Raw genomic sequence first — 27,486 nt, forward strand, 5'->3', positions numbered from 1 at the left:
TTTAGAGGCCATCTACATCACTTTACACATCAATGAACCACATTCCAGAGAAGTTCAGAGACTTCACAAAATCCCAGAATTGGAGAGATGGAAAATGTCTTAATGGTTTTCTAGCCCAACTCATACCTTAAAGCAGGAATTATTTACCCAAGATCCACAAACCCTTGAGGAGTTTAAGAATATATTTTAGGGGTTTGTGAATTTGTATGGGAAAAACATATTTATTTTCAAACTTTTAAAAAATGTAATCTTATGTATTTTATTTTATTAAGTTAAAAAAGTGGTCCATAGGTTTAGTCAGACTGCCAAAGTAGCCCATGATATTAAAAAGGTTCAGAATTCCTGCCCTACAGAAACTGTCCATATAACACACATAACAAATGAATATCCAGCCTCTGAATTGAAGTGAATTGAAAATTATGGGTAAGTTAAACTTAAATTTATGTAGCTATGAGTATAAGTACAACAAATAGGCATGTCTTCCTAGAAAGAACACAGTGATGAATCTTTGTATAAAGGAAAAACATCATTTTCATACATTATATTATAAAAGGTCTTTTAATAGTCAATGAAATATTCATTCAACAGTCATTTATTAGGCATAGAATAGCACGATTGTATGAAATGATTCAATATTTTATATTTTTGTAAAACATCCTAATCATAACAGGTTCCACCCACAAACTACACACAGACTTCACACAAGAATAATGTGTCTGCATGTCCCTAAAGCACATATCATAAATAATGGCAGATTGTTTTTTTTTTCAATGTTTTGGGCCTCATCCTCCTACTCTACGAAGGAAAGGATGAATTTTTTCCTAAATTTTGTATCTAACAAAATTACCTAATCAGATATTTGTTAAGCCCCTACTATCTTTCAGAAATTCTGTCAAAAGTTCTGAGAATAAGACTGACAAATATGACAAACAAAAACAAAATAGTCCTTTCCCCCAAGGCGCTTATATTACACTGAGGGAATATGTACACTGTTCATATATACGTACACTGACAAATTAATAGTAAGATAAAATCAAAATAGAAAACAGGCTATTTCAGGGAAGGGCTCAAAACAGTGAATCCAGAAGGAAATCTTCTAAGCAATGTGACTTTAGCTGAACCTTGAAGGGAACAGAAGTTCCCAGAGGCAGTGGTGAGGAGACGAAGGGGTACATTCAAGCTATGAGGGGTAGCTTTTGCAAAGACACAGAAATGTGATGTGAAATGTTGTGTATTGGGAAATAGTAGGGAGACAGGAAAAAGAGGAGAGAATACCAGCTGTGGAATCAGAGTACCTGAGTGTAGTATTTATTATGTAGGCTTTCTTTTTTTAAATTTATTTAATATATTAAGTTTTCAGCATTGATTTTCACAGGAGTTTGAATTATGAATTTTCTCCCCATTTCTACCCTCCCCCCCACATTCCAAGATGGCATATATTCTGGTTTCCCCATTACCCAGTCAGCCCTCCCTTCTGTCACCCCACTCCCCTCCCATCCCCTTTTCCCTTACTTTCTTGTAGGGCAAGATAAATTTCTATGCCCCATTGCTTGTGTATCTTATTTCCTAGTTGCATACAAAAACTTTTTTTGAACATCTGTTTTTAAAACTTTGAGTTCCAAATTCTCTCCCCTCTTCCCTCCCCACCCACCCTCCCTAAGAAGGTAAGCAATTCAACATAGACCACATGTGTATCATTATGTAAAACCCTTCCATAATACTCATGTTGTGAAAGACTAACTATATTTTGTTCCTTCCTAACCTATCCCCCTTTATTGAATTTTCTCTCTTGACCCTGTCCCTTTTTGAAAGTGTTTGTTATTGATTACCTCCTCCCCCATCTGCCTCCCTTCTGTAGTCCCTCCTTTTTTATCTTCTTCCTCCTTCTTTCCTGTGGGGTAAGATACCCAATTGAGTGTGTATGTTATTCCCTCCTCAGGCCAAATCTGATGAGAGAAAGTTCTAATGTAGATTCACATGCTTTGTACTTGATGTTGGGTAAGCCACTTGATCTTCCTAGGCCACAATTCCCCCAATTGTAAAATAGAGGTGGTAGACAATATGCCTCTGAGGTTCCTTCAAGTTCTAGGTTTATGATGCTATGATCTATGAACCTGTGAATTAGATCAGTTTCACATGAGCGTAGAGTGTATGACAAGAATTAATAGATGACCATCCCAGAGTGACAAACTGGAGTCAAACTATAAAGGACTCTAAATGCCAAGAGGAATTTCTTTTTCCCTATGTACAATGGAGAGTCAGTGAGGATTTTTGAGCAAAGGAGCAACACAATTGGATGTGTACTAGTCACCTAGGCTTCAGAATGGAGTATGGATTGAAGAGGGTAGAGACTTAACGCACAGTGATTAGTCATGAAGTTAATATAATAGTCCAAGTAATAAGGGATGAAGATTTGAATTAGTGTCTTTATGCTATGAGTGGAGAGAGGATATATGCAAAAGGTGTTGTGGTGGTAGAATCTAAGTGGCTAGGAGCAGCTGCTTAATAAACGTTAATTGATTTGAAATGAAAAAAAGACATGCACATAAATATACAAAACTGGAGGATAAGGAAATGGACGGTAAAACCAAGTCATGATCAGTCAGTCATGTCACAGTTAATTGCTTCAAGTCCAGTTGATTCACAATACAATGAACTCGGGGACATGTCACAAAATGACTTGGATGAATCCACTCTATGCTTGAGGACAGAAAAGGTAAAGAAGCAGCTCCATAGGCTGGGTAGTGTTCTCAAAGTCACTGGAGACAATTATTTAGGATTTCAAAGTGTCCGTGAATGTGCTCCAACAGTCCATGAACAAGTCAATTTGCTAAAGAGTACAGACCACTTTCCCAAGTGAATGCTGCATTAAGGGCTTAAAGAAAGATGGAGGTTAGTTATTGACCTACACCAGGGAAATCTGACAGACAGTTGTTGCATAACTTTAGGGACAAAGAATAGTGAGCAGTCACTGATTTCTGCTATTTCAGCAACAGGCTCTCAAATGATGCGCGGATAAGGCACACAAGTAGAACAATTGGCCAGGGAAGCCAGGATACTGTTTGGGAAACTGACAGGTTATGGTGTCGCAGAGGCTTCAGGCTCCCAATGAAGAAAAATGGTAATGTCTGCCCTCCTAAATAGCTTGGAGATTTGGTCCTGTCACAGGCAAGACTTCAGTTTCTTGAGAAGTTTCATCAGAACTCTATCTTATTTGGGGGCCAAAGTCTTAGTTCCAGTGATTTCACTATCGTTAATACCTTGGACAATTGATTCCCCAACTTAAGATGTCGTTCTGTCAAATGAAAACATTGGGAAAGGTGGTCTCTCAGGTTGTTTCTAGGCACACACTTCTATGACAATACCATAAACAGAAATCAGAGTGCCACCAGTCATGTAACCTCAAAGCTTTATACTTCAAATTCCCCTGAGCTGGAAGGAAAACAGAGAGCAAAGCAATATATACAGAGAGATCTTAACCGCACTGTGCCTCATACGTCAATGATGCTGGCAGTAGGATTGACATTCTGACATGTCCTGTCCCTATCCCATAGAGGTGACAGATTTCTCCTGACATACCCAATTTTTTTTCACAAGACTCAGAAACACCTGGGATAAAAGAGGTAGTATTGACCATAGAAGCAAACTAGCACCAAGCATACCTAAACAGGAATCTCCTTGACAAAAAATAAAGCGTTTGCCCAACAGTATAGTACAATGAAAGAATGCTGATAGAAATCAGATGTTGTCGATCAATCATTTTGGCCATATCTGACTCCTTGTGACCCCATTTTGGGGTTTTCTAGGCAAAAATACAGGAGTGGTTTGCCATTTTCTTCTCTAGCTCATTTCACAGACAAGGAAATTGAGGCAAACAGGGTTAAGTGACTTGTCTAGGGTCAAACAGCTGGTAAGTGTTTGAGGCCAGATTGGAACTCACAAAGACTGACTCTAGGCCAGAACTCTATCCATTGTGACACCTAGCTGCCCTGGAATCAGGGTTCAAATCTGTTTCCTGACTGCTTACAGCCCATGTGACCTTGGGCAATTCCCTTCCACAAGGCATCAGTTCTCCCATATGTGAAACGGGAGGAAGGCTGGATTAGATGGCTTCCTAGATCCCTTTCATCTCTAGAGTAATGATTGTATAATCTCTAGTGATACAAAGCTCATTACATTCCAAGGCAATACAATTCATTATTTTAAAAGTAGTTCAGCTTGTTAGGAAGTTGTCCCTTACATAAAATCTAAATCTTTCTCTATATAACTCCTACAAATCACTCTGAGCTCTGACTTCTTGGGCCAAACTGAACAATTCTAATTTCCCCTTCCCATGACATTTCATTGGATAATGAAGAGGCCTATCTTGCCCCTCCAATGTGATATATATATATATATATATATATATATATATATATATATATATATATGTATATATATGCTATTTCCAGTCTAAACATGCTTATATTTTCCCCTTGATCTTTTTTATAAAATAGTTTCTAATTCTCTTAACCTTCTGTTCTTCTTTCAAAGAAATAGTATTATCAGGATGGAGCACAGTGAGACTGAGCACTTCGCCCATTTAAAACAACATGGCTCTTTCAGTGCAGTCTAGAATCAGAGAAATTATTTGCTGACTGTGACACATTATTTATGTACAATGAATTGGCAATCCATTTAATGCCATTATAGTCCATGGTGCATGTTAATACCACATTTTAACAGTGAAGTTCCTGTGATTAGTTATCTGTTTACATGTTGCATTCTCCAGTGCGATGTAAGCTCCATGAGAAGAGAAATTATTTCTCTGAACAGATTATTATAATTTGTATCCCATAAAATTACTCTTTTAAAAAAGAAAAAATGTATTTAGCAAGATGACTAAATAGAACAAAACAATATTTGCTCATTTAGAAAATATTTCAGGGCATTTGAGTGCAGCAAGTTATTATTTTGAAGGTTTATTCATTCAACAAACATTTATTAAAGGCATATTGCATATAAAACACTATAATATGGACTGATGGATATGTCTCTGCCCCATAGAAGTTTGTAGTCTACTAGGGAAGTAAGACATAAATACCAATAACTCCAACACTCAGTATTAAATCAGTATAAATGCTTTGAAAAATTGCAGAACAAGTGAGATGTTCCAGTTGTCACTGAGTCATTTTTCAGTCATGTCTGACTCTTAGTGACCCCATCTGGGGTTTTCTTGCAAAGATTCTGAAGTGGTTTGCCATTTTCTTCACTGCCTCATTTTACAGATGAGAAACTGAGGCAAACAGGAAATGATATGCCCATGGTCACATGGCTAGTAAATGTCTGAGATCAGATTTGGACTCAGGAAGATGAGTCTTCCTGATTCCAAGCCCAGTGCTCTATCCACTGTGTCACTTAGCTGCCTAAGGCCATAAAGTGGAAAGTTATTATAGAAAGGGGCCATTAGGAAAAGCTTCTTGGTGGAGGTGGCATTTGAGGTAGAAAATAAAAGAAAAATAGGAATTTAATAGTTGAGGAGGAGGAAAGGCAAACTATCCATGAAGAATGGCAGGTAGAAAGGCACAATGTCATGTGAGTCCTGCACAGAAATCTCCAGTTTAGCTAGAATTTGAAGCCCATGGAAGATACTATTATGAGAAGGGTGAATATTTAGCATGACTCTAGATTGTGGAGGCCAGGCAAAGGAGTCTGAACTTTCCTCAAATACAAATTTTCTCTATATTGTAGATACTGAATCTGAAAAAAACATGAGATCGAAGTAAATTTCCATCAGTCCTGATATTCTGCCAACTGTCAAAAAACTTTAATAGTCTCTCCCATGTCACTTGTTATTCATGAATACACTCTCACCTCCCTGATATGGTATGTTACTTGTCTCATGTTATTCCTTTCTCTCAAGCCCATCTATAATAGTTAAGAATCTTCTATAAATAAAGTGTTCTGCTAAGCATTGTGGGTCTGCAGAAGTACAAGATGCAGTGTTTTCAAATAAAATGTCATCCGTCAACAAGCATTTATTAAGCACTTACTAAGTGAAAAGCATTGTGCTAAGTCCTGGAGAGACAAAGACAAAAGAAGAAACAATACTTGTTCTTAAGGAGCTCACCTTCTAATGGAGGAGGCAACAGGTATTCATATGAGTGTATACCTAATAGTACACACATAACCAACAGCCCCATGCTACACGTGAAGGACAGCCATCACTACGTATATATTATGAATACAAGGTGATTAAAGGAGGGAGGGCATTAGTAGCCTGAGTAATCAGGAAAAGCTTTTTGTAGAAGGTAGTGCATAAGCTGAGAGTTTAAGAAAAACAAGGATTCCAAAAGATAGAAGTGAGGAGGGAGGCAATACCTATCATCAATGGGAAAGTCAATGCAAAGGCATGGGGACGGGAGACTGAGTTTCATTTCTGTGGAACTGTGAGTTGTCTCAGGATGGCTAAATTGAGGAGGTAAGGGAAGGCAGTCATACACGAGCAGGAGGGGGAGTGGAGGGAGGAAGGGATAGAATTTGGAACTTAGAATTGTAAAAAACACAAACAAACGTCAAACATTGTTTTAACATGCAATCAGGGAGATAAAGTAGGTATTAAAAAGACTGGAAGAAGATGAATGAGAAGGAGAAGAAATAATTAGCATTTATATAGTGCTTCCTATCTGCCAGGCACTGCGCTAAGCTCTTTACAATTATTCTCTCATCTGATTCTCACAACAACCCTGCGAGTTAGGTGCTATTATTATTCCCATTTTACAGATGAGGAAACTGAGACAAATAATTTGAGCAGGGCCACACGGCTAGTAAGTGTCTGAGGTCACAGATGAACTCAGGTCTTCCTGACTCCAGACCTAGCACTCTATCCACCGTACTACCCAGATGCCTCAGTGTTGTGAAGAACTTAAAATTCCAAACAGAGGACTTTATATCTGATCCTTGAGGTAATAGGAGCCACAAGAATTTACTTAGGGTTGATAGTAGTGGTGACCTGTACTTTAGGAAAACACTTTGGAAAAAGAGTGGAGAATTGATGGGAGTGGCTAGAGGCTTGAGGCAGGGAATTCAAAGAGGAGGCAATTTCAATAGTACAGGTCAAGAGAGGATGAAAGGCCTTAAGTATGGTGTTAAATGTTTTAGTGAAGAGATGGAAACATATATGGAAGATGCTATGGAGACATATATGTAAAATGCAAATAATTTTGGTACCTGATTGTAGAACTGTGGTAAGTAAGCCCGAGAAATTGATGATGAGACTGGTTACAAGCCTGGGTTACTGGCAGGAGTTAGTAGCTTTAACTGTATAAGTTTGGAAGAGAGTAGAGCTTGGAGGTAAAGATAATGATGAATTTTGTTTTGCATATGTTGCCTTTGAGATGAATATACCATATCAAGGAGGTAAGAGTGTATTCATGAAACAATAGTTTGTATCAAACAAGCAATTAATCCAATACTAAAATGGTAGGATATAGACAGGTCTTAAGGGCTGAAGCAGATCAGAGTGAAAGAATAAAGGCCAATGGAGTGGTCTGGAAAATATAATGAAAGAGGTATTAATTGAGCTGAGCCTTGAAAGAGAATGAGAATTTTGATAAGTAAAGGTCAGAAGAGATGGCATTCTAAGTTATAGAAACAATATTGTGAAGACACAGAGTGCTTTTTCTTCTTTTTCACTGTTATAATTGTCTTTTTACTTTCTAGTATTCAAAACATATCATCTCCTCATTCTGTACCAGTATATGTCACATAAATACCCTTGCCATCTCAGGCTACCCCTCTTTCTCACTTTGATGGGCTTTTATGTTGGGCTATAAATGAACATCCTTCACCATTTCAAGAATCTGTGCCAGTAGATTCTTCCCACCCCCCCATTCCCTACCCTACCCTGTCTTACTCCAAAACCTTCAAAATGTTTTCCACCAGACCCATTTAATTTTAGTTTTATGGGTGTTTTTCTTTTCTTTTGTTAATGTTGTGTCAAACTTGAAAGCAGGCTAGCCTGCTCAGAAAATGTGAACAGCTCATTGAATTGCTTTCCCTCATAAATAGATTTTGCCTTTTCAGTGAGCACTGGGCCAGAGAGAGGTGCCTGCTCTGATTGTTTCACTGGAAACCACTCATGTAAAACACTCTGGCTCCTCTAATTTAGGCACATGTAAGAGGATGCTGTTTAACAGTCTTACTTGATCAGAACTAACAAGGAATTTGAGTAGCTTTCTTCCAAATCTTGATGTCACATGCCACTGTGTAAAGCAGAGTTTTATTCTTGCATCAAAGCTTTCCTATTCTTGTCCTCTTCAAGATGTGTTTTTTTAAGTGATTTTCTATTTTAATGCCAACATAGCTCTTTTATACTTTTTTTCCCCTTCCTCTAATGCTTTACTTTTACTGGTTCTATTTTAGAAGCCATATGATAGGAGATTTGGATACTATACTTAACAGAACAATGCACTTAACTCAGTGCTCTTCTCTTGGTTTTGAATGGGCTTTTTCCCTCTTCTCTCCCTTCCTCATCCATTTCCCTGCTGCTTTTCACTACTGAATCAAGGATGAGCTCTTCTTCCACTGTTCTGCTGCTTTGTAAAATGCCATGTAGGGAATTTTCTGTGAGATGCCTCAACCTTGCATCAAGGTGACCGTGGCTTTCAAAGGCTTTGTCAGTGAAGCGCACATTGTGTGGAAATATACAAAGTCAAGGCAACACCAAGGAAAGGGTCAGGCGATAGACTAGACATCTGGTGAGCCTTAATATTAGCTTGGTTTCCGGTGGGAAAGGATTTAGGGGAACTGTTTTGGATCTTGGTCCTGCTACTTTTTACTCATGTGACACTGGACAAGTTACTGCTTCAACTGTCTGGGCCTCAGTTTGCTCTTTAAAATGGTGGGATTGAGCTAAATGGTCTTTAAAGTCTCTTCTAGCTCTAGATATATGTATGGTTCTATGAAAATGATTTGCTGAATGGTAGAATAGGTGAGATGTGACCACACCAAATAGTATCACAGATCCTTGAGATGTTGAAGTGAATTAAAAAAAAAATAATTGTGTATATTGGGTATGGTGAAAGATCCCAAAAGACTTGAAGCAGTTGCTTTTGCAGAAGACTAAGCTTTAGAGTTGGGAATCTTCTATTGAGAGGCAGCATGGAGTAGTGAATAAAGAACCAGTCTTGAAGCCAAGAAGATTTGATTTTGAGACTTAAATCTGACGCATCGTGACTACAATTATGGGCAAACATTTAACCTCTCAATTCTATAGGGAACTCTCAAAAGCCATGTAATGAATTCCAGAGAAGTTGAGTCTCTGATAGAGAGAAGTTCAATGAGTCAGGAAGACCTGAGGTCAAATATAGCCTCAGATACTTACTAGCCATGTGACCCTGGGCAGGTCACTTAACCTCTTGATACTTCAGTTTCATCAACAGTACAATGAGGCTAATAGCACCTAACACCCAGGGTTGTGAGTATCTAGCAAGATAGTTGCAAAAGGCTTGGCACAGCACCTGGCACATAGTAGGTGCTTAATAAATCCTTATTTTCTTTTCTCTTTCATTGTTGAAAGTATGGTCACTTTCTAGGACATTAGGTATATCTATTGCTAAAGCAATTTCAGAATTTTTAATCTGTAGGGGAATTATCAGGCAGAATAGACTAGACATCTTCACTAGATCTTCACTCAAAGTCTAGAATTTTTTAATCTTAAATATCAGATACAAATATATTATTACTGCACTTCCTACTCCACATTAGTTATTAACGCTAAAAAGCTATGATCTATCAACATTACAGTTACGGTTATGGAAAATTTATTCTCGTCTTAGTATTATAGGATACACAAAAGAATGTAAGCTCCTTGAGAACAGGGCCTATTTCATTTTCATCTTTTTATCCCCATAAAGTAATAAAGTTCCTGAAACACTATAGTTGTTTAATCAATGCTATTAAATGAGTGAGTGAAGAGTAACTATCAAATATCTATTGTTTGACCCCTACGTATAAGGTCCTTATTACCAAGCACATCTAAATCTGCTGTAAAGCTGTGCCACAACATATTTGTATTTTATAGAGATGTGACAAAGATCAGAAGGGGTTAGTAGGAGGTAGATAGCCTAACATATAAACAAGAATATTGATCTGGCAGTTCATTGTCCCCACTCTGACATATGGATTTTGTTTTTCCCTGGAGGAACTGGTGTTCAGGCATGCTTTTCTAAATGTGACAGTATTAACTAGAATCAGGAAAATATAATGACTACTGAAGCCAATGAAGAAGGATTAATGACCCAGGAAGCGGAATTTCTGATAATTCAAATTCAAAATTGGAAACACTGTTGATGGGCTGATAGCGGAATGCTAGACATTATTTAGTTTCAGCAGTCTTACACTAAACTAATTGGGATGTTGGCTCCATTCACAGAATTAAATTTCACAGCACTCTTTCAGCAAGGCAATTTCAGAGCCAAATTTGGGAATCATGATCTCAGCTTCCTAACTCACTGTGTAGTGTGTAGCCTTTATCAAGTGAGCACATCACTATAAACCAGGTATGAGGAAATAGCTGGTGAGGTCAAACATTTGTAAGACAGTTTTTATACCCAAAGTTGTAATATGTCAAATTCTTCAATCAAAGCTTTTCTTGCTAATGACCTTAAATCATAAGTTCATAACATTATAGATTTAGAACTAGAAGGGATTATAGGAGAGCACAGAATGTAACCCCTTCATTAAATGGAAGAGGAAATTGAGATACAGAAAGGTTAAGGCACTTGACCGGGATCACACCGCTATTTTTTTTAATTACTGAAACTTAAATATAGAATAAGAAAAGAAAAACATACTATAAACTTAAATATTGAAATTTAAATACAAAATAAGAAAAGAAAAAAGCATGTATTTGCAAGGCAGAATATAAGAGAAGATTCAAAATACATAGCAATAAGTTTCTATTTCAAGAAAGCTTATATAACAAACATTACCCATTTGCTTCCTTGTTTTCCGCTCTACCCTTTTTACTTTGTTCTTTTTCCCTCTTCATCTTATCCTCCTTGCTCTTCCCCCTGCAGAACACTACAATTAAGCATGGACATGCACACACACATACATATATATGTATATACACACATACATATATATGCACATATATACATATACATACATACATATATATGTATACATGCACACATATATAGACATATACTTTCCCTAACAAATTCTACTTCTGATCTTTGTTTTTATGTTTGTGTATATCTCTTATTTCCTATTGCTCCTAACTCCTCTACTTTACTTCTTCCCTCTACCTTGCCCTCTTATTACTTAACCTATTCCCCCTCCAAGGATCCCTCCATTATCCTCCCACTCCCATAAATCTAAATACCCATCTATACCCCACTTTGACCTATTCTCTCCCCTCTAAAGATCCCTCCCATATCTTCCCATCTCCATTAATCTAAACACCCTTTTATATTCCCCTTTAACATAGTCCCTCATCCTCCCCTCTAGAGTCCCTCCCTTATCCTCTCTCCCCTCCCTATTCTCTTAGCATTTTATTTTTTTCTGAATTTAGAAAAATTTTATACTGTTCTAAACATATATGTATTGTTTCTTCTTGAACCCATTCCCGATGAAAGTAGGTTTCTGGAATTAACAGTCCTCCTCCCTATAGTAGCAATTAGATTTGAAGATCTTTCTCAACCATTAATAGGCCATGTGACCTGCTTACATCACAGAAAACCCAAGTTATATGGTAGGAGGGGCTTCCTAACAGAAAAAGGAAGTTATGTCACAGGAAATGCTGAGAGAGAGAAAGATGTTATGGCTACTAATGGCTGCTGATGGGTGCCCTCGTGATTGTTAGAACTGAACAGGCTGACTTAGCTGTACTGTGAGTTTGTTTTGGGGAAGACCCAGGGAGAGACTTGAGATGTTTTGGGATGGTGAGTTTCCAGGGTGTGATATAGTGTTTTAAGTTCCTTGCTGTTATGATAAAGTGGGCTGACTGGCAATGGGAGCTGAACATTTGGTTACGGGATATGGTTTTCTGGTGTCTGAATAAATGTCATACTTCTTTTACCTTCTTTATGGAGAGTCTCTCATACATTGTAATACAGAGCCATATACGCATATTCATGATTATCATTGATGTGTTTATTGCCTTACTGTTTCACTCTCCCACCTAATTTCTCTGTGTCTGATCTTCCTTTTGTACTTCATTTGTATAAGATAATTACTCTTTTCAGCTGTTCCTAAATGGTTTCACTTTTTAAAGTCATTTCATGCTCAGGTTTTCCCCAATCTTTCTTATGAATTACCCAATTACTAATAACAATCTTAGACATACATTTTACATACATAAATGGGAAATAATCTATCCTTATTGAATCCCTTATAATTAGTTTTCGGTATGTACCTTGTATTTCTCTTTACTCTCATATGACAAATCTTCTATTAAGTTCAGGTTGTTATTTTTCAAACAAAGTTCTGAAAGACTGACAGTTCATTAAATGTCCACTTTTTTCCATTCAGAATTATGCTTAGCTTTGCTGGATATGATATTTGTGGCCAGAACTCCAGTTCTTTTGCTCTTCAATGTAGAGTGTTCCAAGACTTGTGGACTTTTAATGTCACCACTGCTAGGTCTTGTGTGATTCTAATTGTGGCACCAACATATTTAATTTTTTTTTCTTGTTTCTCTCAATATTTTATCCTTGAACTGGGGGTTTCACAATTTGACTATAATATTCTTGTGGGTTTTCCGCAGAGGATTTTTTTCAGGTGGTAATTTGTGAAATTTTTTCTATTTCTATTTCCCCCTCTTGTTCTAATGGTTCAGGACAATTTTTCTTTAATTATTTCTTGTATTATTGCATCAAGATTCTCTTTTTGATCATAGCTTTCAGGTAGTCTGATTATTCTTATGTTTTCTCTTCTTGATCTGTTCCCTAAAACAGTTTTTTTTAAAAAAATGAGGTGTTTTACATTCTCTTCTAAGTTTTCATTCTTTAAATTTTGTTTTATTATTTCTTGATCTCTTATAACTTTGCTGGCTTCCCCTTGTACAATTCTGATTTTTAAGAAGTAATTTTCTTCCTTAAGATTCTGGATCTCCTTTTCTGATTTGTTAACTTTCTTTTCATAATTTATTTTTCTTGGATTATTCTTTTTATTTTTTATTTTTTTCCCCTCAATCACTCTCATTTGATTTTCAAAGTCTTATTTTAAGTTCTATGAATTCTTTTTGAGTAGGTGTCCATTTGAAGTTACTCTTTGGGGTAGAAGAGGGGTTTTTGTTTGTTTGTTTTGCTTCAGTATCCTCCACTGCAGATGAACCCAGGTCTTTTCTATTCCCATAGTAACTCTCTGTGGTTGAATTCTTTCTCCTTTGCCTGTGTATTTTTTTATTTGTAGTAGCTTGGTTTTTATAATGACCTCTAGTCCTGTGGTATGGCGAATGGTACTTCTGGCCTCAAATCCTCCTTCAATTCTCCCCTCTGGCCTGGAACTAGAACCAAGACCTCCAGCCTTTTGTAAGTGCTCACAGCCAGTGGATTCCCTGCTCCACTGCTTTTGCACTCATTGGGTGTGTGCTGGTTCCTTTGAAAGAAAAGGAAACACAGCCAGCTGGATCTAGTGTTCCTTGTCAGTGGAAGTTCTCTTGATCTTCCCTGGCTCAGACTCCCAATATTCTTCACTGTCCTAGAGCTAAAAGTTCATGAGATAGTCTCCCAACCCAGCTAGCACCAGGGCTTGCCACTTGTAGTTTAGGCAGACCTAGGACCTAGTCTGGGGGTATTTGCTCTTAACAGGGACCAAACCTCATCCTGTGATTTTTCTTCAGATCTTCTCTGATTGTCCCAGGAGGGCCCCTGTTCTGCCTCTACTCTTATTTATATTTACTGCTCAATATTCGCCCTGAAGCACTATTTTATCTCTTTTGTGGGGGAAAATCTTGAGAGTTTGGGATTTTCTGACCTACCCTGCCATCTTCTCAGAATCCTCTCCCCCATATTGCTATTAAGCACCTGGAGCAAGATTTTTAACACATCTTTCTGACTCAAAGGAAAATACCCTGTCCATTATGTCATACTGTCTTTCTAAAAATCCTGGACAATGTGGACATTAATTTGATTACTTCTCCCAGGTCAACTGAGTTCTTGATCATTTTCTAACTCTCCTTCCTAAATGAGTGATAGCTAGAGACACATGAATATTTTCAGAAGTGAAGGTGGAGAAGAATGTTTAGTTTAGTGCCTACCCAGCACATGAAGTAATCAGCTCTATCCTGTACTTGGGGATTACATGTTGAAATTAGGGATAACCTTTACTGCCCGGAAACTCCACAGATCTTCACTCAAAAACTATCTATCTGAGGTTTCACACAGTCATCACACTAGTTGGGGCCCTGACTGTCTCTTATTTGGACTATATTACAAGACTTCTTATTGTTTTCAGAGTTTCTTCATCCCTCTCATTGTGTCTTTACCCAGTCACTTGACTAATATGCCCAAAGTATAGTTCTCATTCTATAATTTCCCTTTATATTATTAATAAAAACTATATTTATGAAGCCTTACCTGGTCTAAAGCCCTGTTCTAGATCCAGAGTTGGGATGGGAGGCTAAGATAAGTAAGACATGATCCCTGAACTCAAGGTATGCACAACATAGAAGGAAAGCTAAGATACAAATGCAGAGACATAATAATGATATATAATATGATAAAGAACATGATAAGTGAATATAAGAGTTACAAAGAAAATGGTAAGAAATATCTAAAAAAGACTAGGGATTTTTGGCATAAGGAAGTCACCACAGACATGGCCTGGAAAAGTAGTGTAAGATAGCCTCAGTTCAGGAAGTATATCTGGGACATTGGCCTATGAAGGAGGAAGATACAGAGATCCTAGCACATATTTGTGGCAGGTGGAGTGAGGGGAGATCATCCAAATGCAACATCCTGTACTGTCATATTTTAATTAATTATTTTTGCTAAATGGGTTCAGAACAACATTGCAGAAAGAGTACTATGCTTGGAATTAGAAGTTTGATTTGAACCCAAGCTTTGCAATTTACTAGGTTAGCACGGTTCCTGCCACATAGTAGCACTTAATAAATGTTTATTGAATTGAATTGGGCTGACTTCAGTCAGGTCACTTGATCTTTTGGAACCAGTTTCCTCATCCGTACAATATTGATAAAATTACGAGTAATAATTATCTACAAAATTGTATGAGGATTCAATTAGAACTGTATTTTTAAAAGCACAGGGATAACCTTAAATGACTAAAACCACAGAAGCTATAATTGTTACAGTGAATGTTGGTTACGAAATTACGCTGTTTCTCTTATGATGCTGTCAAAAACTAGATCAGGTATTACATCATTCTGCTTTTCTGGTTTGATTCTGTCTGCTAAGACTTATTAATGGGAAGTTCTTTCCTGACAGTAGAGCTCTATGAGATGCTTTTTATCCTTTACAATATAAAGGATCAAAAGTGGATGCCCTGCTCCAGATATTATATTGATGGCCACAGCCAAATGTTGCCATGCCCAGGCCAGCAGGATGTAGTCAAACAGATTTACTCACTGGAGTACAGGGTTGTAAAGATGGTATTTAGGATTAGTGACGGTGTTGCAGTGCCAAGAGTCCATAATGGGAGTAACTGCCCAAATAAGGGATGAAATGACCCCATATTGGGGTGCAGTACAACAGGGAAGCAGTTTAGATGATCCAAAGAGCAAATGTCATTCCAGAAAAGGGAGAAGAAATGGGGTGTTAGAAGAGAAGATCAGATTAATTATACCGGTAGGGGAACTAGAATTAGAGAACCATCATAACTCTTGGTCAAGATGTCACAGAAATCCAAAACTGAATAGGCAAAAATGAAGGCCAAACTGGCAACTAGAAATTTTGAAAAGTTTAATGGATTCCTTGGCTACACATCCTTTTCAATAGTTTGGTTTGATGGTGTGATGATAATGTGACTGAAGATTTTTCCCACCCATTCAATAGTCCCCAGGTGGGGGCCAGTTAAGAGAGGCCCGCCCATATTTTTGTGATGCCAATCAGTGATTAAAGATCTTTCCCACACTCTTTTGCCTATTGGGTGTGAAGCCCTTGGGCCCTAAAAAGAACATACACACCCAGAAGGTAGCTATTGAGAACAGAGAGTTCAGAAGTCAGAAGAGAAGCCGGACTTCAGAATTCAGCCCAAGGAGAAGGAGTAAGAACTCCCAGTCCACAGAGCTGCAGAAGAGAGTGTTGAGGGGAGAGTGGAGACCAGAGTTGCCGATCAGAGGACTGAGCGGGGAGAGGACACAGGCAAGCAAACATTTAGAGTTCGTGAGTGATTGTTTATGGAAAGGCCCTAGCAGGGGGGGAAGGTTACAGGATTACTTGGCTCTTTGCTGTAATCCTGTGTTTTAATCTCCTTGTTGCTACCTTGATGTGGGCTTTACTGGTTCTGGAATACAATTACTGCTATATCAGATTGGAATTACTGGTTCTGGTATCTGATTCTTTGGTGCCTAAATAAATGTTATACTTCCTCTGCCTTCTACCTACAGGGTTTTTCATACATTGTGATTCTGAACCATACAGCCATGTTCATAGTCATCCTTCAGGTCATGAATCTTGCCTTACTGATATAGATGGCCACTCTCCTTCCAAAAGGGATCATATGATCCAACATTGGGGTCTTGGGCAAATCACTACACCTTTATAGGTTTCAGTTTTCTCATCTGTAAAATGGATGGGGGTGGGGGGTGGGTAGGTGATCAATATTCCTTCCAGCCCTAGATCTATGTCTCTCATGTAGGAATTCCCTCCCCCAACTCAATTCACAACCATTTAAGTCTTAGTAGTTGGAGGCTCAAGGAAATTAAATTGCTACACTGTTAGTTGGCAGCACAGAATAGATTTGAACTCACATATTTTGTTTTCCATATCCTGCACTATATCTATTTTATAGCACTGCCTCTATTGTTGTCCAATCTCTGAGTTTCAGAGTGAAATGGCTTTAAAGTTTGATCTTTGAGAAAGGGAAGGAAGGAAGAAGGGAGGGAAGGAAGGAAGAAAGGAAAGAAGAAAGGAGGGAAGGAAGGAAGGAATCTAGCCAGTAAACCCCAAGTCAACTGGGCAGCTATCAGCCATTAAAAATTACTTTCTTTTCAGGAGGAAGAGGGAGAGGGAGAGGACGATCTGAGTTACCCAGCTGGCTGGGTCCCCATTCAGGCAGCTTGGACTACACAAAGGTTGTATTTGTCCTTTGTTTACAAAGAGGACTATAGATTGCATCAGGGAGATGATGATGTGACTTGCAGTTAACTTTGATTTGGGTGAGGGAGGGCTGTGCAAGGTCACCAGCCTCACTTTTTCCTCCGGAGTCATTTGGGTCCAGTGGTCAGATATTCATGAGGATGACTAGAGATGGCCAAGGATGCCTTAGCCTTTTTAGTCTAAGGTCTTTTCAGGTTCTCACTTTGAGTGAGGTAAGCCAATTCAGTGAATAGGCCTCTTTAAGAAGTGAGTCAAGGGGGGGGCGGAGCCAAGATGGCCGCATGAAGGCAGCCTCTTACCGGAGCTCTCTCACAAGGTCTGTCAGATTCCCATAAAAAAGTGAATTTGAGCAGATTTGAGAGAGTCAGAAACCGCGAGCAGTCTGCGTGGGGCAAATTTCCGAGCCGGGAGAGTTTGAAAGGCCGGAGGAACGAACCTGCAGGCTCGGAGAGTGCTCGGTGTGCGGAGCTGCTCCAGACCAAGGCGGAAGCGGCTGGCCGGGAAATCCACGTGGGAGACGGGCTGGGAGAAAGCTGGGCGCCTGAAACCGGCAGAGATCCCCAGGCCTCCCAACACAGGACGGCAGTATCTGGGAGCGACGAGAGGCAGCGCAATGCCACCAGCCGCGAAAACACCCAGCCCTCACGCTTGCAAAACCCAGGAACTCGGCTTCTTGAGCTTCCGGAAGACTCAATGGCCAGGTAACCGGCTCTAACCCCTCCCCCCCTCACCCAGAGAATTCCTCGGGAAAAAAAAAAAAAGAGAACTGAAACAGAGGAGAGAGTAGCGGGGCTTCACAGGACAAATACTAGAAGCTCATTAGTCCCAGAGGGGAAGAGTCGGCAGGGGGCAAAGCCAGGAGCCCAGACGTAATCTTGCTCCCCCAGGGGAAGCGCCAGTCATCAGCTCAATCAACAAACACCTGAGACCATTGCTGAAAAGCAAGTGCTGGAGAGCACCCACAGGGAGTGAGACGCAAGGGAGCCAGACCCCTCCCCCACACCTCAGGAAACTGAAGGTTATAATTCTAGACTCACAACCCCCAGAATAAGAAAGCTGGGACAGAAAGCCCTGAGATCCACAGATAGAAATTCGTTGTAAAGCCAGCAAAAGGCAAACCAACATGAAGAACACAAAAAAACCGAGGACAATAGATTCTTTTTATGGAGACAGGCAGGATCAAAATATCGACATAGAAGAAGATAGCAATGACACGGTAGATACATCAGATACCTCAAAAGCTAATATGATCTGGTCTCCAGCCCAAAAAGCACTGCTGGAAGAGCTAAAAGAGGATTTTAAAAACCAAATTAGGGAGGTAAAAGAAAACATGGAAAAAATGGAAAAGTCCCTAAAGAATAAGATTGGCGAAATGGCTATGGAGATTCAGAATCTAGAGAGAGAAAAGGACACCCTGAGAGGTGAAATCAACCAATTGAAAATGGAGGCTCAAAAGCAAAATGTAAACACTAACTCATTTAAAATTAGACTTGAGCAAGTAGAAGCTGATGAATCTATGAGGCATCAAGAAGTAATAAAACAAAACGTAAAGAATGAAAAAATAGAAAAAAATGTGAAATATCTGATTGGCAAAACAACTGACCTGGAAAATAGATCCAGGAGAGACAATTTGAGAGTTATTGGTCTACCGGAAATCCACAATGAAAAAAGGAGCCTTGACAGTATCTTCAAAGAAATTATCAAAGACAACTGCCCAGAGGTCCTAGAACCAGAGGGCAAAATTGTCATTGAAAGAATTCACCGATCACCCCCTGAAAGAGATCCCAAACTGAAAACACCAAGAAATATTATAGCCAAATTTCAGAGCTATAAACTCAAGGAGAAAATACTGCAAGCAGCCAAAAAGAAGCAATTCAAATATCGTGGAACTACAGTCAGGATCACGCAGGATCTCGCAGCTTCCACATTAAAAGACAGGAGAAATTGGAATATGATATTCCGAAGGGCAAAGGAGCTGGGACTACAACCAAGGATCAACTACCCGGCAAAACTAAGCATAATTTTCCAGGCAAGGCGATGGACATTCAATGAAATAGGGGAATTCCAGACCTTCCTGATGAAAAGGCCAGAACTCAATGGAAAATTTGATCTCCAAATACAAACCTCAAGAGAGACATAAAAAGGTAACCAGGGGGAAAAACCCCACAAACTTCATTAACCAATAAGGTTAGGTTGTTTACATGTTTATGTGGGATTATATCATCTTATGTATGTTTTTTATGTATATATATATATATACCCATATATATATACATATACATATATAAGTCATTCTTGTGAATGGTACAACTATTGTGACAAATGAAAGGGATATACATAGGTTGTGAATGCCTGTATAAATTAACTGATGTAAAGATATAAAATATAAATAAGAGATATAAAGGGAGGGCTATGAGGGAAGTGGTAAGGAGGTTGTAGAAAAGGGTAAATTACACCAAAGGAAGTGGCAAAAAAACATATTATAGTAGAGGGAAAGAAGGGAGGGAGAAGAGCAGTATTTGAGCTTTACTGTCATCTGATCTAGTTCAAGAAGGGAATAACATACTCTGATAAGTTTAGAAATCTAACTTGTCCTACGGGAAGTGGGAGGGAAAGGGGGGAAAAAGGGAGGGGGGAGGGCAGAAGGAAGAGGAGAAGTAGCAAGTGGGTAACGGTAAGATAAGGGAGGGGAATAAAGAGGGAGGGTTAACTGAGGAAAGCGGCGGTCAAAAGCAAAACTTTGTTGGGGAGGAGAAGGGGAAAGGGAGAAATAAAAGCATAAACAGGGGGAATTAGGATGGAGAAAAAGACACAGATAGAAATCATAACCCTGAACGTGCAGGGGATGAACATTCTCACAAAACAGAAGCAGATAGCAGAATGGATTAAAAACCATAATCCTACAATATGCTGTTTACAAGAAACGCATCTGAAACAGGGGGATACACATAGGGTTAAGGTAAAAGGCTGGAGTAAAATATATTGTGCCTCAGCTAAAGTAAAAAAAGCAGGTGTAGCAATCCTAATCTCAGACAAAGCAAAAGTAAAGATAGATCTAATTAAAAGAGATAAGGAAGGACATTATATCCTGCTAAAAGGCACCATAAACAATGAAGCAATATCATTGCTTAACATATATGCACCAAGTGGTAAGGCATACAAATTCTTAGAGGAGAGGTTAAGGGAGTTACAGGAAGAAATAGACAGCAAAACTATAATATTGGGAGACCTCAACCTCCCCCTTTCTGAACTTGATAAATCTAACCTCAAAATAAATAAGAAAAAAGTTAAGGAGGTAAACAGAATTTTAGAAAAGGCACATATGATAGACCTCTGGAGAAAACTGAACGGGGATAAAAGGAATATACTTTCTTCTCAAAAGTACATGGCACATACTCAAAATTGACCATGTACTAGGGCATAAAAACCTCACAATCCAGTGCAGAAAAGCAGAAGTAGTCAATGCATCCTTTTCAGATCATGATGCAATAAGAATCATTTTTAATAAAGTACCATGGAAAAATAAGCTAAAAACTAATTGGAAACTAAATAATTTAATTCTAAAGAGTGAGTGGGCCAAAGATCAAATCAGAGAAACAATTAATAATTTCATTCAAGAGAATGACAATAATGAAACAACATACCAAAACTTATGGGATGCAGCAAAAGCAGTTCTTAGGGGAAGTTTTATATCTCTAAATGCCTACATGAATAAAATAGCGAAAGAGGAGATCAATGATCTGGGCAGACAGCTGAAAAAGCTAGAAAAAGAGCAAATTGAAAACCCCCAATTAAATACCAAATTAGAAATACTGAAAATCAAAGGAGAGATTAATAAAATTGAAACCAAGAAAACTATTGAATTAATAAATAAAACAAAGAGCTGGTTTTATGAAAAAACCAATAAAATTGACAAACCTTTGGCCAATTTGATTAAAAAAAAGAAAGAAGAAAATCAAATTACCAGTATCAAAAATGAAAAGGGTGAGGTCACCTCTAATGAAGAGGAAATCAAAACAATAATTAGGAATTATTTTGCCCAACTGTATGCCCATAAATTTGACAACCTTAGAGATATGGATGAATATCTACAAAAACATAAACTGCCCAGACTAACAGAGAAGGAAGTGAAATTTCTTAATGACCCCATATCAGAAAAAGAAATTGAGCAGGCCATCAACGAACTCCCTAGGAAAAAATCTCCAGGGCCAGATGGTTTTACATGTGAATTCTATCAAACATTTAAAGAACAACTAATTCCAATACTTTGTAGACTATTTGGGAAAATAGGTGAAGAAGGAGTCCTACCAAATTCTTTTTATGACACAAATATGATACTAATACCCAAACCAGGTAGAGTTAAAACAGAGAAAGAAAATTATAGACCAATTTCTCTAATGAATATTGATGCAAAAATTTTAAATAAAATATTAGCAAAAAGATTGCAGCAACTCATTACGAGAATAATACACCATGACCAGGTAGGATTTATTCCAGGAATGCAAGGCTGGTTCAATATTAGGAAAACTATTAGCATAATTGACCATATCAATAACAAAACTAGCAGAAACCATATGATCATCTCAATAGACGCAGAAAAAGCCTTTGACAAAGTACAACACCCATTCCTATTAAAAACACTAGAAAGCATAGGAATAAGGGGAACCTTCCTCAAAATTATAAATAGCATCTACCTAAAACCATCAACAAGCATTATTTGTAATGGGGATAAACTAGATGCATTCCCAATAAGATCAGGGGTGAAACAAGGATGTCCATTATCACCCCTATTATTCAATTTGGTTCTAGAAACATTAGCTGTAGCAATAAGAGAAGAAAAAGAAATTGAAGGAATTAGAATAGGAAAAGAAGAAACTAAATTATCACTGTTTGCAGATGATATGATGATTTATCTAGAGAATCCTAGAGAATCAAGTAAAAAACTACTTGAAATAATAAACAACTTTAGCAAAGTTGCAGGATATAAAATAAACCCACATAAATCCTCAGCATTCCTATACATTAGTGACAAAGCCCAACAGCAAGAGATAGAAAGAGAAATTCCATTCAAAGTTACTGAAGGCACTATAAAATATTTGGGAGTCTATTTGCCAAGGCAAACCCAGGGCCTATATGAACATAACTATGAAACACTTTTCACGCGAATAAAATCAGATCTAAATAAATGGAGAAATATCAGTTGCTCATGGTTAGGCCGAGCTAATATAATAAAAATGACAATTCTACCTAAATTAATCTATCTATTCAGTGCCATACCAATCGAACTACCAAAAAATTTTTTTACCGAGCTGGACAAAATAATAACAAAATTCATTTGGAAAAACAAGAGGTCTAGAGTATCTAGGATATTAATGAAAAGACATGCTAGAGATGGTGGTTTAGCCACACCAGATATTAAACTGTACTACACAGCAGCAGTCATCAAAACTGCCTGGTACTGGTTAAGAAACAGGGGTGTGGATCAGTGGAATAGGATAGGTACACAAGTAGGTGAAATCAACAAGTTTAGCAATCTACTCTTTGATAAACCCAAAGAAGCCAGTTTCTGGGCTAATAATTCACTATTTCACAAAAACTGTTGGGAAAATTGGAAAATGGCAGGGAAAAAACTGGGCATAGACCAATATCTTACACCATATACCAAAATAAAGTCAAAATGGGTTCATGATTTAGGAGTAAAAGTTGATACTCTAAATAATTTGGGAAAGCAAGGAATAGTTTACTTATCAGATTTGTGGAAAAGTAAAGAATTCATGACCCAACAAGAGATAGAGAGCATTACAAAATGCGAAATGGATAATTTTGATTATGTCAAATTGAAATGTTTTTGTACAGAAAAAACCAATGCAACAAGAATTAGGAGGGAAGCAGAAAATTGGGAGAAAATCTTTGCAACTAGTATTTCTGATAAAGGCCTCATCTCTAAAATATACAGGGAAATGAGCCAAATATATAGGAATACAAGCCATTCCCCAATTGAGAAATGGTCAAAGGATATGAACAGGCAGTTTTCAGAGGAAGAAATTAAAGCTATCTACAGGCATATGAAAAAATGCTCTGGATCGTTGCTGATTAGAGAAATGCAAATCAAAACAACTCTTAGATACCACATCTCTCCTGTCATATTGGCTAAAATAACAAATCAGGAGAATGATAAATGCTGGAAAGGATGTGGGGAAATTGGAACATTGTTGCATTGCTGGTGGAGTTGTGAGCTGATCCAGCCATTTTGGAGGGCGGTGTGGAACTATGCCCAAAGGGCTATAGAAATGTTCATACCCTTTGACCCAGTAATACCACTTCTAGGGTTGTATCCCAAAGAAATCATGCAATCGGGAAAAGGACCCATATGTACAAGAATATTTATAGCAGCTCTCTTTGTGTTAGCCAAGAATTGGAAAGCAAAGGGATGCCCATCAATTGGGGAATGGCTGAACAAGCTGTGGTATATGAAGGTGATGGAATACTATTGTGCCATAAGAAATGGGGATGATGCAGACTTCATAACAACCTGGAAAAACCTACACGACATAATGCTGAGTGAGCGGAGCAGAGCCAGGAGAACGTTGTGCACAGCCACAGATATGTGGATTCCGTGAGGACCAACCCTGACATACTGCGCTTCTTTCAGCAACCTAAAGGGGCAAGGACAATTCCAGGGGACTCATGATGGAGAATGCTATCTTCATTCAGAGAAAGAACTGCGAAGTTTGAATACAGACTGAGGCACACTACATGCTCGCCTTTTCTGCTTCTCTTTTGTTTTTGTTTTTGGGGTTTTTTTTTGTTTTGTTTTTTTTTTTTGGTTCTGTTTCTTCTTTCTCATGATTCATTCCATTGGTCAAAATTCTTCTCCACGACTTGACTAGAGCATAAATTAACTCAATGCGAAGTTATACATGACAGTTATATGAGACTTCATGCCGTCTTGGGGAGGGAGGGGGGAGGGAGGGAAGAAAAACTGGAACTCAAAACTATGTAGAACCATGTGTGGTAAACTAAAAATAAATAAAACACCTTTAAAAAAAAAAGTGAGTCAAGGGATGGCCCCTTTAATTAAGAAAAAGAAAAAAAAATCTTTAAACCCATTTCACTCTGAAGCTCAGAGATTGGATAACAATAGGTCCCTGCCCAAGCACCACTTAATGGTTATATTTTGGGCCCTCCTGCCTCAGAGTGAATGTAAATAGTAACTGTTTCTCTTTTGGCCCCAACCCTGAGGGTCTTTGTAATGTTAGTACAATTGGAAGGTCTTCCCTGCACCTTAATAGGCCTATGTGACCTGCTTTGAACCTGAGTCACATGGAAGCCTGAGTCACATGAGCCTGTGTCACGAGGGTTGTGATGCCCTTTGGCCCTGAAGAAGTGTATATATACTCCGAGGTTAGCATTTTGTTTTGGGGCTCACTCATAGCAAGAGTGTTTGTGTGATGTGGCCAGATGAGACTCTGGGAAGACTTTAAGGAGCCCCCCGGTTTTGTAAAACCCAGATGTTGGTTCTTCTCTCTCTGGTAACCATGTACATATTGCTTTTGTTCAGACAGTTGGAAGCCCTGTCTGTTGGTCTTTGCTGTTTGTATTTACTCTATTTATATAATTTCTGCTTGTAATTTCTGTTTGTATTTTCTCTGAACTTCAGGGTTCCACCTTTTCCTGGGAACTAAGTGAATTATATGCACACACACACCCACACCCACCCACCCACACACCCACACATGCACACACACACAAACACACATGTATATACACACGTATATACACATACATGTATATACACACACGTATACACACATATATGTACACATATATACATATGTGTGTATGTATATATATGATTAAAATAAGATAGTTGCCCCCTTTAAAGTTGCTTTCCTTTAGAAAAGTAGATCAAACAGAACCTGTGCTAGCAGCTCTCCTTTCTGCTGGTGTTATTGGGCTCTCACCCCCACAGCAGCTGCAAGCAGCATTGTTGTTACAGTCTTCCCCTCCCAGTTTGAGTTTTTTTAATTAAAGGGGTCATCCCTTGACTCATTTCTTTTTTTTAAATGATACATAATTTTATTCAATATCATGGTTTTTTCCAACAATGATATGAATTTTTGTCCAATCATGGCCACATAGACAAAGAAAAAAACGGGAGGATACTTCAAGGAGTTGTGATTTTATGGGTACAGAGCTCTCACAGCAGCTGGGCTTAATTTAGCAAGAAGAATCTTAGCTGCCTGAGCCTCAGAGAGGTTAAGTGACTTGCTCGTAGCCACACAGCTAGCAAATGTCAGAGATTAATTTGGAACCAAGATCTTTCTGTCTCTAAATCAGACTCTCTTCTTTAGGGCTGCCTCTACCAGGATAACAAAATGATGAAAAAAATAATTTTGAAGGATGACATATATTGCTTGGTGTCATCTCTTTATTGCAAAAAGGTGACAAATATACAGAACTTATGGAGTACATGGGAGCCATAATGATGGATATCTTCCTTGCTGAAAATGAACCAGTCTCTACTATTTATGACAGATCATTTCTAAGAACTTTACATTGTTTGTGTCAACAAGACTATAATGTGCTATTCTTAACAGTAAAGGAGGGACTTGACATTCTTGGGTCACTAACACTGACAAGAAACACAATATGTCTTGGGAATTGTAAAGTGCGAAGGGCCATCTCTTCAATTCATCTATGGGAATTGACAAGACAAAAAAAAAAATCCATGAGGCTTTTTCCATCTCTGCCAGAGAAATGAAAATTGATCATTAAAATGAGGGTATTACCAAGCAAAAAATGGAAGGGCAACATCCTTAAATGTAGTAAAGGAAGTAGCCCTTTCCAGATTCAGAGGTAACTGATCAACTATGTTTCATAAGCCCAAGAAACACAAATTGCAGTGAAACATTTTAAAATCTACTGACTACAAATCAAGATAAAAAAAATCTGTTCTGTTTTCTGGCCTGGTCACTAATCTTCATCACCATGGCTGTCCTACAGGGTTTTAACCATGATAACTCATACTGTGACCCCAAACCAAAATAACAGGATAAAATTTTCAGGATTTGCATTCTTTACTAAAGCTTTGTGGAAATCTGGTTTATGCTACTAAAAGTCAACCAAATTCTCTTTCAAAGTTAGACCACATGGAGTTCAGAAGAACCTCAGAAGGGGAGCGGGCATGCTGATAAAAAATGTGATGAGATTAAACATGAAATGAATGGCCTACTCACATTAAGAATTCTATTTCCTTATGGTCAAAAGTTTAGGAAAATCTAAGTTTTATGTATTTGGAATTTGAACTCTGACTAAAAAAAAAGACAAAAAAAACAACAAACAACCAAATTCTAATTCAGCTCTACAGCTCGATGCAATAGGTGATTGTTCATCATTGAATTTTTACTTATTCTGCCCATTCTCTAAATATTGGCCCTTTTCGAAACAGAACCTACCTAAAAGAAATGAGGAAAAGCAGCCCAGAACCTTGGCAAATGTGCTGGATTTGAACTCAGAGCATCTGGATTTCAATCCCCTCAAAGGTCCCCTTCAGCTCCGCATGTAGGATCTTCTGATTTCAAGGCCTTTGTAGTTTCTTCAGCAGCCTCTCAGTCCAGTAGTCTGAACTTTGATGAACTCCAATTCCAATCAATGACTACAAAGTAAATTAGTTGCAGTGTGTCCATAACCAGTATTGGGCAGTATCTATTGCGCAATTACTTTCCCTTTGGAGCTGAAGTTTCATTGTCTTTAGGAATGAACTTCAGTCTGTTACTGAATATTCAAAAGCAGGACTGGCCCTTCTTTGGTCCATCATTGAGAAACTCATGACCTAGTCCATTGCCACACTTGCCACAGGAAACCTTTAAGGCTTGTGGCTGACCAAACTCTGGATGGTGCGACACACTGTCAGCATGTGTTATCTCAGTGAAGGCTGGCCTTGGAGAGGAATGTTGATACTTTGAACGAATGGAAAAGAGCTCATAGCCATACTTGGCACAGATGTAGATACCAGGCTCAAAGTGGTTCTGGAAAACCTCTCTGCCAAAAGAGCAGAAAGACATGGCAGCAACCACCCATACAGACTCAGGCTCCCAAAGCATACTGTGACTCATTTCTTAAAGAGGCCTATTCACTGAATTGGAGTTACCTCACTCAAAGTGAGAACCTGAAAAGGCCTTAGCCTAAAAGGGCCAGGGTCTCCAACTGCACC

General features: G+C 38.4%; 1 protein-coding gene and 1 pseudogene across 1 annotated transcript in view; both read right to left on the reverse strand.

The window, feature by feature from the left end:
- LOC118843733 (CUB and sushi domain-containing protein 1-like) overlaps window positions 1-27,486 on the reverse strand; it is a 2,679,416-nt gene that overhangs the window by 1,288,762 nt on the left and 1,363,168 nt on the right.
- On the reverse strand, window positions 26,990-27,337 carry LOC118843740 (annotated as a pseudogene).

The sequence above is a fragment of the Trichosurus vulpecula genome, chromosome 3 (genome assembly GCF_011100635.1).
Source record: "Trichosurus vulpecula isolate mTriVul1 chromosome 3, mTriVul1.pri, whole genome shotgun sequence".
Lineage (NCBI taxonomy): Eukaryota > Metazoa > Chordata > Mammalia > Diprotodontia > Phalangeridae > Trichosurus > Trichosurus vulpecula.